This window comes from Heterodontus francisci, chromosome 34 (genome assembly GCF_036365525.1).
Source record: "Heterodontus francisci isolate sHetFra1 chromosome 34, sHetFra1.hap1, whole genome shotgun sequence".
NCBI lineage: Eukaryota > Metazoa > Chordata > Chondrichthyes > Heterodontiformes > Heterodontidae > Heterodontus > Heterodontus francisci.
In genome coordinates this window covers 8,023,411-8,031,944 of record NC_090404.1, presented here as the reverse complement: position 1 = coordinate 8,031,944, position 8,534 = coordinate 8,023,411, and the positions used below count along the sequence as shown (strand labels likewise).

The 8,534-nt window shown below is 45.1% G+C and overlaps 2 non-coding genes across 2 annotated transcripts; both read left to right on the top strand.

Moving 5' to 3' along the window:
• Positions 1 to 443: 443 nt before the first annotated feature.
• Positions 444 to 525, top strand: trnas-aga (transfer RNA serine (anticodon AGA)). Its single transcript has one exon. It is a non-coding gene; the product is annotated as a tRNA-Ser (tRNA).
• Positions 526 to 7,583: 7,058 nt separating this feature from the next.
• Positions 7,584 to 7,656, top strand: trnav-uac (transfer RNA valine (anticodon UAC)). The gene has a single exon. It is a non-coding gene; the product is annotated as a tRNA-Val (tRNA).
• Positions 7,657 to 8,534: the final 878 nt, after the last annotated feature.

Below are 8,534 nucleotides of genomic sequence, written 5' to 3'. Positions count from 1 at the left end.
TATGACAGATGTTAGATTAACTGGCCTGTAGTTTCCTGCTTTCTGTTTCCCGTGGCTGGAGAATCCAGAACTAAGGCAGAATATCAGGATAAGAGGAACATCATTTCAGTCTGAAATGAGGAGACATTTGTTCAGTCAGAGGGTTGTGAATCTTTGGAATTGTCTCCCCACAGAGCTGTGGATGCTCAGTCGACGAGTATATTGAAGGCTGAGATGGAGAGATTTTTGGACTTTAAGGGAATCAGGCGCTTTAGGGATTGTGTGTGAAATTGTAGTTGATGTGGAGGATCAGTCATGATCTTATTAAATGTCAGAGCAGTCTCGAGGGAGCCTATGGTCTAATCCTGCTGTTATTTTTTATGTCTTTGTTGAGTGCCCATACCACGCAAATCAATGGTTATTTATGATTTTGTATAATCAACAGAAACTTGGAAAAGCAGCCTGTAGTCATGGCCGAGTGGTTAAGGCGATGGACTAGAAATCCATTGGGGTCTCCCTGCGCAGGTTCGAATCCTGCTGACTACGTTCCTGTTCGTTTTGAATGTGTCTTTGCTGAATCAGTCGTCAGTTACATGGAAGGAAAATCCTCCAACTTGCAACCGCGACAGGGATTTCTCCTTCTCAAATGGTGGTGCTGTTGTTGTCTGGCGTACCGACCTCTACCTTGCAGAAGCTCAGCGCAAACTCACAGACACTTCTTCCTACTTCTCCCTGGACCATGACTCCACCACCGAACATTAAGCGACTGTCCACAGGGCTGTCACCGACCTCATCTCCTCTGGAGATCATCCCTCTACAGCTTCCAACCTCATAGCCTTGCAACCCCGGACAGCCCGCTTCTACCTCCTTCCCAAAAGCCACAAACAGGACTGTCCTGGCAGATCCATTGTTTCAGCCTGTTCCTGTCCCACTGAGCTTATTTCTTCCTATCTTGTCTTTATCTTTTCTCGCTGGTCCAGTCTCTTCCCACCTACATCCATGACTCTTCTGATGCCCTTCGTCATTTTGGCAATTTCCAGTTTCCTGGACCCAACCATTCCCTCTTCACTATGGACGTCCAATATTGCTACACCTCCATCCCCCACCAGAACGGTTTGAGGGCTCTCTGCTTCTTCCTGGAACAGAGGCCCAACCAGTCCCCCTCCCCCACCATCCTCCTCCACTTGGCTGAACTTGTTCTCACATTGAACAACTTCTCCTTCAACTCCACTAACTTCCTTCAAGTAAAAGGTGTTGCAATGGGTACCCGCATGGGTCCCAGTTATGCCTGTCTTTTTGTGGGATATGTCGAACATTACCTGTTCCAGTCCTACTCAAGCCCTCTCCCCCAACTCTTTTTCTGGTACATTGATGACTCTATCATTGCCGTTTCCTGCTCCTGCCCCATACTGGAAAACTTTATCAACTTTGCTTTTAATTTCCACCCTTCTCTCACCTTTATATGGTTCATCTCTGACACTTCCTCGACTTCTCTGTCTCCATCTCTGGGGATAGGCTGTCTAATAATATTCATTATATGCCCACTGACTCCCACAGCTACCTCGACTACACTTCTTCACACCCTGCCTCCTGTAAGGACTCCATTCCATTCTCCCAGTTTCTCCATCTCTGGCGCATCTGTTCTGATGATGCAATCTTCCATGACAGTACTTCTGATATGTCTTCATTTTTGATTAACCGAGGACTCCCCCCAGCCCCACTGTGGTTGACAGGGCCCTCAACTGTGTCCAGCCCATTTCATGCACCTCAATCCTCACCCCTTCCAGAAGGCTGAGTTGGGACATAATTGAGGTATACAAAATTATGAGGGGTAGTGATAGGTTAGATTGGAAGAAACGTTGTCCCTTAGCGGAGGGGTCAATAACCAGGAGACATAGATTTAAGGCCAGGGGCAGAAAGTTTCGAGGGGATCTGAGGAAAACATTTTTCACTCAGAGGGTGGTTGGCATCTGGAATGCACTGCCTGAAGAGGTGGTAGAGGCAGGAACCCTCACAACATTTAAGAAATATATATATGAGCATTTGAAACGCCATAGCATACAAGTGCTATGGGCCAAATGCTGGAAAATGGGATTCGAATAGTAAGGTGCTTGATGGCCAGCATGGACACGATGGGCCAAAGAGCCTGTTTCTGTGTTGTATAACTCTATGACGATGACTCTCCCTCTAAGAACCGCGACAGGCTTCCCCTTCTCCTCATTTTGCACCACACCAGCCTTCACAGCCAAAGCATCATATTCTACCATTTCCAAACGCATCTTCCCCTCCCAGCATTCCAAAGGGATAGTTCCCTCCACGACATCCTGGTCCACTCCTCTATTACCCCTAACAGCTTGTCCCCTTCCCACCCATCCCATGAGTTGTAATACCTGCCCATTCACCTCCTCTGTCTTCACTATCCAAGCCCCAAACACTCCTTTCAGGTGAAGCAGCGATTTGCTTGTACTTCTTTCAATGTAGTATACTGTATTCGCTGCTCACAACGTGGCCGTAGAGTGATACAGCACTGAAACAGGCAGTGCCTAGAACTAAACCCGAATCACTGCAGTTGTGAGGCTGTGGTGCTAAACATTGCGCCACTGTGTCACCCTCATTTGTTATTTGGTCTCCTCTACATTGGGGAGACAAAATGCAGATTGGGTGACTGCTTTGCGGAACACCTCCGCTCAGTCTGAAAGCATGACCCTGAGCTTCTGGTTTCTGGTTGCTGGCCATTTGAACCCCCCCACCCCCCACACTCCCCCACCCACCTCCGCTCTTATGCTCACATCTCTGTCCTGGGATTGCTGCAGTATTCCAGTGAACATCGACACAAGCCCGAGGAACAGCATCTCAGTTACCGATTAGGTACACTACAGCTTCCCAGACTGAACATTGAGTTCAATAATTTCAGAGCATGACGGTTTTTATTTTCAGCTATTTTTTTATTTTTTATTTGTTTATGTTATTTCTATTGTTTCTTCATTCGTTTTTTTACCATGTGCTGACCCACTGCTTTTTTTGTCATGTTTGTGCTTTGGGCAAGGTTGTTCTATTTTTCTGTCAATGAACACCCTCTCTGTAAAAACGCTTTGTCTTTCAACACACTATTAACATACCGTTTGCCTTTGCTCCATGACCTTCTGGTCAGTTATTCTGTGAACATGTCCTATCAACACCTTCTCTTTTGTTATCTCTTGCCCCACCCCCGCTTTTCTTGCTTAAAACCTATTACATTTCTTGCCTCTGCCAGTTCTGGTGAAGGGTCACTGACCTCATGTGCTTCTCTCTCCACAGATGCTGCCAAACCTGCTGAGTATTACCAGCATTTCTTGTTTTTATTTCAGATTTCCAGCATCTGCAGTATTTTGCTTTTATTATCTGCAGTATTTTACTCTTGTTTTATCGCAGGCGTTGCTCACAGAACCCAGTCTAGAAACACAAACGGACTACTTAAGAGCTGGTTTGTACTGGGGTGTGTGCAGAAGTCGGTCCCTGGCCTCTTGTGTAGGTCCTTTTTGTTGCATCAATTTGAGTTTGAGCTGGAGTGGAGATGGAGGAGAAGCTGCTGGATTTAACCCCACGTACTTTTGAGCCCGGTAGGGCCCAACAGTTTCCAATGTGAGACGTTCGATGGAAATTGATTCTAGGAGAGATTATGTTGTCAAACACTCCCAATGGGCAATGTAAAATAATATTGTTTTCGTAACAAGTGTTTCTGCAGAGCTTTTTCATTTTTATATATGCAGATTTTTAATTCTTGGAATGTGTTCATCACTCACAAGGCCAGAAAATATTGTCAATCCCCAGTTGCCCTCATCAACCACTGCAGTTCATGTGGTCTCAATATGCTGTTAGATAAGGAAGTCCAGGATTTTTGCCCAGCCTCAATGAAGGAACTGTGATATATGCTGAAGTCAAGATGCTGTGTGACGATTTTCCATGCACGTGCTTCTGTTGTCTTTCTCGGTGGTGGTGGTCACAGGTTAGGAGATTCTTTCAAAGTTCTGGTCGAGTTGCAGACATGTAAAGTCCCCCTCCTTCTTCCATAGAGACTAGACTCTGGTGTAGGTCCAGACTGGGTGACGATTTCCCCTCTCTGAAGGACATCAGTGAACCAGTTGGGTTTTTACGACAATCCAGCAGCTTTCATGGTCACTTCTCCTCGTGCCAGCCCCACAAATTACCAGATTTATTCAGCTCAATTACACAAGCTGTCTTTTCGTGGGTTTTCTCCCTTTTTCATCGAGTCACACAGCACTGAATCAGGCCCTTCGGCCCACCGAGTCCGAGCCAACCATCAACCACCCCACCATACTAATCCTACATTAATCCCATATTCCCTACCACATCCCCACTATTCTCCTACCACCTACCTACACTGGGGGCAATTTACAATGGCCAATTTACCTATCAACCTTCAAGTCTTTGGCTGTGGGAGGAAACTGGAGCACCCAGCAGAAACCCACGCAGTCACAGGTAGAACTGACAAACTCCACACAGGCAGTACCCAGAACTGAACCCGGTGTTGTAGCAGGGCATTTAGAAAAATTCAAGGTAATTAGGCAGAGCCAACGGGGATTTGTGAAAGGGAAATCATGTTTAACCAATTTATTGGAGTTCTTTGAGGGAGTTACATGTGGATAAAGGGGAACCGGAAGATGTATTGTACTTAGATTTCCAGAAGGCATTTGATAAGGTGCCACATCAAAGGTTATTGCAGAAGATTGGCTAGCTAACAGGAAACAGAGAGTAGGCATAAATGGGTCATTTTTTTGTTTGGCAAGATGTGACGAGTGGTGTGCCACAGGGATCTGTGCTGGGGCCTCAACTTCTTAGAATTTATATAAATAACTTAGATGAAGGGACCGAAGAAATTGTTGCTAAATATGCTAATAACACAAAGATAGGTAGGAAAGTAACTTGTGAAGAGGACATAAGGGGGCTACAAAGGGATATGGATAGGTTAAGTGAGTGGGCAAAGACCTGGCAAATGGAGTACAATGTGGAGTGTGAAATTGTCCACTTTGGCAGGAAGAATAAAAAAGAAGCATATTATCTAAATGGCGAGAGATTGTAGAGCTCTGAGATGCAGAGGGATCTGGGTGTCCTAGTGCATGAATCGCATAAGGTTAGTATGCAGGTACAGCACTTAATTAGGAAAGCTAATCGAATGTTATCATTTATCACGAGGGGAATTGAATACAAAAGTGGGGAGGTTATGCTTCAGTTATACAAGAGAGAGAACACATCTGGAGTACTGTGTACAGTACTGGTCTCCTTATTTAAGGAAGGATGTAAATGCGTTGGAGACAGGACAGAGAAGGTTTACTAGACTAATAGCTGGAATGGGTAGGCTTTCTTACGAGGAAAGATTGGAGAGGCTCGGCTTATATCCACTGGAATTTAGAAGAGTAAGAGGCGACTTGATTGAAACATATAAGATCCTGAGGGGTCTTGAAAGGGTGGATGTCGAAAGGATGTTTCCCCTTATGGGAGAATCTAGAACTAGGGGTCACTGTTTAAAAATAAGGGGTCGCCCATTTAAGACAGAGATGAGGAGAATTTTTTCTCTCAGAGTGTCATCAGTCTTTGGAATTCTCTTCCTCAAAAGGCAGTGGAAGCAGAGTCTTTGAATATTTTTAAGGCAGAGGTAGATAGATTCTTGATAAGCAAGGGGGTGGAAGGTTATCAGGGGTAGGTGGAAATATGGAGTAATCAGTTCAGCCATGAACTTGTTGAAGGCATAGCAGGCTCGAAGGGCCGAGTGGCCTACTCCTGCTTCTAATTCGTATATTCATATGTTCGTATAAGCTTCCTCCTTAAGGTTTTCCATTACCTGCTACAGCATCATGCTGAAAAAGATGGTGAATAAGGCTGGGGCCAGCACACATCCCTGCTTCACACCATTGGAGATTTGGAAGGGTCTCGAGATGTCTCTGTTTTGCTTGACTTCTCCATACCGATTTTCATGAAATATTTTCACCATGGCCAGGAACCTGGGTGGGCATCCAAGTTTTTCAAGGATTTTCCAAAGTCCGTCTCTGCTCACAGTGTCGAATGCCTTGGTGAGGTCTATGAAAGTTACATACAGGCCTTTGGTTTCCTCAAGACACTGTTCTTGTAACTGTTTGAGTACTAATACCTTGCCTGTGGCACTTCTGCTTGCTCTGAAAGCACACTGGCTCTCTGGGAGGTTTTCTTCTGCAATGGGTGGCACAAGCTTGTTCAGAAATTTTCTAGCCAGGATCTTCCCAATAATAGAAAGGAGGGTGATCCCATTGTAGTTGAACCAGTCTGATTTTTCTCCTTTGTTTTTGTAGAGGGTGATGATAACGGCATCACGAAGATCCCTTGGAATCCTGCCCTGTTCCCAGCAGGCCATGAAAAACTCATGGAGCTTTGTGTGTAGGGCAGAGCCATCGTGCTTCAAGGCTTTGGGTGGAATTCCATCGACTCTGGAGGCTTTGTTGCTCTTCATCTGGTTGATGGCGGTTACAGTTTCCTCCAGAGTTAGGCTATCATCCAGTTCTTCGTTGACTCACCTGGCTCAGCCGGCCAGCCATGAGAAAAAGACAGCCTACCATCATGCATGCAGCACCCTTCAATGTAAACTGAGTAATGTCCAAAATGACTGGTGGATCACACTTGTGGTAAAAACTCAGATGTATGCTGATACTGGAGACATAAGAAGTTTCTAGGGAGCACTAAGATCTGTCTATGGGCCAGCATATCAAACCCAAAACCCCCCGAGGAACACCGATGGCAAGACCCTGCACACCGACAAGGAGTCAGTCTTGGATCAGTGGTCGGAGTACTTTGAAACACTAAGGTCGAGGTTATTAATATATATCAGGAAGAGCAAATGTCCCAACACTGACACCCGGGGAACTCCACTACAAACCTTCCTCCAGCCTGAAAAGCATACATTAACCACTACTCTCTGTTTTCCGTCATTCAGCCAAGTTTGTATCCATGTTGCTACTGTCCCTTTCCATAAGCTAAAACTTTGCTCACAATTCTATTGTGTGGCACCGTATCAAATGTCTTCTGGATGTCCACGTACATCATATCAACAGCACTGCCCTCATCAACCTTCTCTGTTACCTCTTCAGAAAACTCCAGCAAGTTACTTAAACATGATTTTTCCTTAACGAATCTGCATTGGCATTCCCTAATTAACCTGCATTTGTCCATGTGCCTATTAATTTGGTCCCGAACTAAATAGTTGAAGAAAGAAGCAACAGATGCCCAATTAGAGTACAGACCGGTGACTGATACAGAATGGGTCTGTCATCTTTTTCCTTACTTGTTCCATTAACATCTCTTGTGCCATCATCCTATTTGTTCGTTAATCTCTAGTGTTTTGCACCGTGTCCTGGATCTTCACCTTAGTTCTTTCCCTCTCCCCCGTTTCCTGCTTCTGCATAAAACTGGTTACAGCTGGTATTTTTCCCCAGTTTTGATGAAAGGTCAGTGACCTGCAACGTTAATTCTGTTTCTCTCTGCACAGATGCTGCCCGAGTATGTGCAACAGTTTGTGATGAGGTATTAAAGTGAGAGATGTAGGGTCAGTTGCCTGCGTTCTTTAGTGCTCTCAGCGCGTTTCCGTAGTGTAGTGGTTATCACGTTCGCTTTACACGCGAAAGGTCCTTGGTTCGATTCCAAGCGGAAGCATTAACTTTAACCTTGCTATGGATGAATAACTAAGGGGGAGTTCATTCTCCTGTCGAGCACGGTGACGGTGATTTACTGCCTCATTGTTTAAAAGCCCCTACTTTTGTGAAGCACCAGTTACAGGGATTGAAATCCCCCCCCTTCAACCCCTTCCACGGTTTTCTCATTTTCATTCATCTGCGAGCATTCATGAAATTTGCGGTCAGAAATGAAACAAAAATCAGCCAAATTATTGACACGCTCTTCCTGGCTTTCTGTCTCTCTTTGGTCTTCTGTCACACTTGGTGTTTCTGTCCCTGTGTTTCGGTCTGTGAGTAAATGGCAATATAAAAGGGGAGATTGCGTCTTCTTTCATTTGCTTGAGTGGAGGCTGTTTCGCGACTAAGTGCCTGTATGGCACAAAGCGGAGGAAAATTGAAAAATTAAATGAGCAAGATTTAAAGAGAGAGAGAGAGAGAGACAGACAGAGTAGCTGTGGCCCAGTGGTTAAGCAATTGAGAGAAGGAATTAATAAGTTAAAGTGTCAAATATGGATGTTAGGAATTATTTCCACTGCTGTCAGATCTCTTAACGAACAGGAAGATAAAAATTCACTCACAACTTTGACTGGAATGGAAAGGTTATGACAACCAGGAAAATCTAAAGAGGCTGGGGCGCTTTTCTCTAGACAAGACAAGGTTGAGGGATGACCTGATGGAATTCGGAATGGTGTGTCCCTGTTTCATCAGAGACTTGAGTCAAAATCTGTCCGTCCGGCTTCAAATTAAAATGCCTCGAGTCAACAACGTCACTGCCAAATTGCTGTATTTGGGAACTTGCTGTGCGCAACTGCCACTTTTCTGCCTACCTTACCAGTCTATTGATATCTTTTGCGGCCT